At 38.3% G+C, this 2,500-nt stretch overlaps 1 protein-coding gene and 3 non-coding genes across 4 annotated transcripts in view; 1 reads left to right on the top strand and 3 right to left on the bottom strand.

The window, feature by feature from the left end:
* Positions 1-35, bottom strand: part of TRNAR-UCU — a 73-nt gene extending 38 nt beyond the window's left edge. The window contains exon 1 of the tRNA in view: positions 1-35. This exon is cut by the window's left edge and continues 38 nt beyond it. This is a non-coding gene — a tRNA (tRNA-Arg).
* LOC101857968 (urea-proton symporter DUR3) overlaps positions 1-2,500 on the top strand; it is a gene marked incomplete in the record, with an annotated part of 88,436 nt that overhangs the window by 51,186 nt on the left and 34,750 nt on the right.
* TRNAR-UCU lies at positions 428-500 on the bottom strand. The gene has a single exon. It is a non-coding gene; the product is annotated as a tRNA-Arg (tRNA).
* TRNAR-UCU lies at positions 936-1,008 on the bottom strand. Its single transcript has one exon. It is a non-coding gene; the product is annotated as a tRNA-Arg (tRNA).

Here is a 2,500-nt window from a genome sequence, read left to right as displayed (position 1 = left end):
GAAGTCCAGCGCGCTATCCACTGCGCTACGGGGACTTGGTACTCCGAACTGTCAAGTTTTGTCGACTTTTCCTTTCGACTTCACCATTCGAGAGAAAAGAAAACACGTGTTTACAAAAAGAAAACACGTGTTCACGCTGCGCAAGTTCGTGCTCCATTTCAATCCTCGTGTTTGATCCGAGAAGAACAAGAGTCTTTTGCCAAAGTACGCGAGGATTGTGGTGATCTAGATCTACAACAGATTTACGTAATAGAATCTAGCCTAGGTGTACAGTTTACATTCTGAAAAGACAGCGAACATTTTTCAACAGGAAAAGTTGCAAGAACCTACATGTATCCGTTTAAAAAATGAAAAGGAGAAGTTGACTGAACTAAAAAATAAAAAAGGAAAAAAAACCCCACAAAGATCTACTCAAACGCAAAAACTACAACCCCGGCGGGATTCGAACCCGCGACCTCTGGATTAGAAGTCCAGCGCGCTATCCACTGCGCTACGGGGACCTACAATTTCTGCTTATCTTATTACTCAAAATCAACGTAAAACATTCTGGAGTCGAGACAAACAGCAAAAGTCGTCTTCATTCCCCTCTCCTATTATTTTTAATCTCTGTCTTACCCAGCATTATTCTGTTTTTCCACGAGCATGCTGTTGCGTTTGTGTAGGTTACAAGTTACCAGACTAGATATCTAGCCTTTGCTCGTTAGGACTGTTTCTCACTGTCTGGTCCTTGAGTGTTTATTAGTGTGGTTCCTTATAGTATATTCATTTTATTTGTTTGTTCAGTTATTCATTTATCCATTTTTTCAACCTTTTATTTATTTATTTATTTATTTACTTTAAGTACCCTAAACTAGAATGAACGAAAAGAAAAGAGACATAAAAACTGAGTTTTTCCAAGAAAACCACCAGTACATAAAATTATATTAAAAAGTTACCATCCCCGGCGGGATTCGAACCCGCGACCTCTGGATTAGAAGTCCAGCGCGCTATCCACTGCGCTACGGGGACCTGATGCTCCGAGCGTTCTTTGACCTTCTTCAAAGTTTCGACTCCTGGCTTAACTTTTATGATAAAGTTGTTCGGTGCAAAAGCTGTTGTTAGGTTATGTGAGAACTGATTTAATTGTTGTACAGCCTCTCATTTTCGTTTGTCCGTTGTGATGGGATACAAACACAGCGCGTTCTTTAACCGTCTCCGGTCTTTGCATGCGAGTCTAAAAGTTGGATGACCAACAGAATCTAATAAAAGCCCCTGAAGGTCACTGACTACTGCAAACAATTTATTGTCAAAGGTTCACACAAGTTTCTTTTGGTGTTTGCCAAAAGGATATCAAAATAGGTTATTTATAGCATACACCTAAACCATCAAATAATTACCTATTTTCATCAACACTGCACCTAAATGCATGCCTATCAAACGTAATCCAATCGCGCGCTCATATGACCTTAGCAGTTGCGAGCGCCCTAAAACCCTATACTACATACATATATACATACAAACGTAATCCAATAGATGGGCGAGTAGCCTAATTTTAGAAACTCGCTTGGAGACGTCTGGATGGATGTGTGATGAATTAATGTAGGCCTACATACTAAAAGTCTGGAGGCAGGGGGGTGTCGCTGTCTCAAAACGAGCAATTTTTGTAGGCCACAGGTTGCTGAAAACATTTATTGTAGTGACCCCATGAATGACTGTGTTTAACATAATAATATAAATCTAGGCCTTGGGCCCAAATTAGAAAAAAAAATTAAAAACTATTTTTAACGGATCAAGATTTTTAACATTTTTAAAGGTTGTTTTTGTCGCTTGCGAAGGAGTGCGCTGCAGAGTTACGCACACATTGGTAGACGTTTTTCTTCTTCTTTTTTAGCGCACAAACAAAAGGGAACGAACTATAATAATTACAACACGTCAATATACGAGATCAACGCAGTCCGACGAAGCAGATTAACACTACAATAATTACAATAATTTGACGAACACTTTATTTTATTGCTAGCTTATACAACTCAGTATTTCGTGTTTGAATTGATAGGCTTATTAAGGCATCTTGGCAGGTGGTTGGAGTGCGCCACTAGTATATCCTACTTTTTTCCTATCATTCTTTGATGTGTTCTTTCTTTCTTTTGTTCCCTTTATTCAAACCCTGTTACCTTTGAGCTCTTCTCCCTGTCCAAAATAAACGTTCATATAATATTGTCTATAGACACACCCAAAAGTTACTACGCCACCGTTGCCTACCATTATTTTGTTTGTTTGTTGTTGTTTGGTTCGTTTTGACCCTGCCCATTTTGCCTACCATTGTGAACTAAGAGACCTGTAGATAACAAAGTACCGCAAACAAAATACAACATAATATGTGCTTTACGCTATATTAATAGAGTGATCATATTATGAGCACTCTATTAATATAGCGTAAAGCACAGAGTTTGCTTTCGAGTGGGCACATGCGCTATACAAATGCTATTTATTATTATTATTATTATTATTATTATTATTA

Source organism: Aplysia californica, unplaced genomic scaffold (assembly GCF_000002075.1).
Source record: "Aplysia californica isolate F4 #8 unplaced genomic scaffold, AplCal3.0 scaffold00426, whole genome shotgun sequence".
Lineage (NCBI taxonomy): Eukaryota > Metazoa > Mollusca > Gastropoda > Aplysiida > Aplysiidae > Aplysia > Aplysia californica.
Note: the sequence above shows the minus strand (reverse complement) of the source record. Positions and strands in the feature narration are given on the sequence as shown.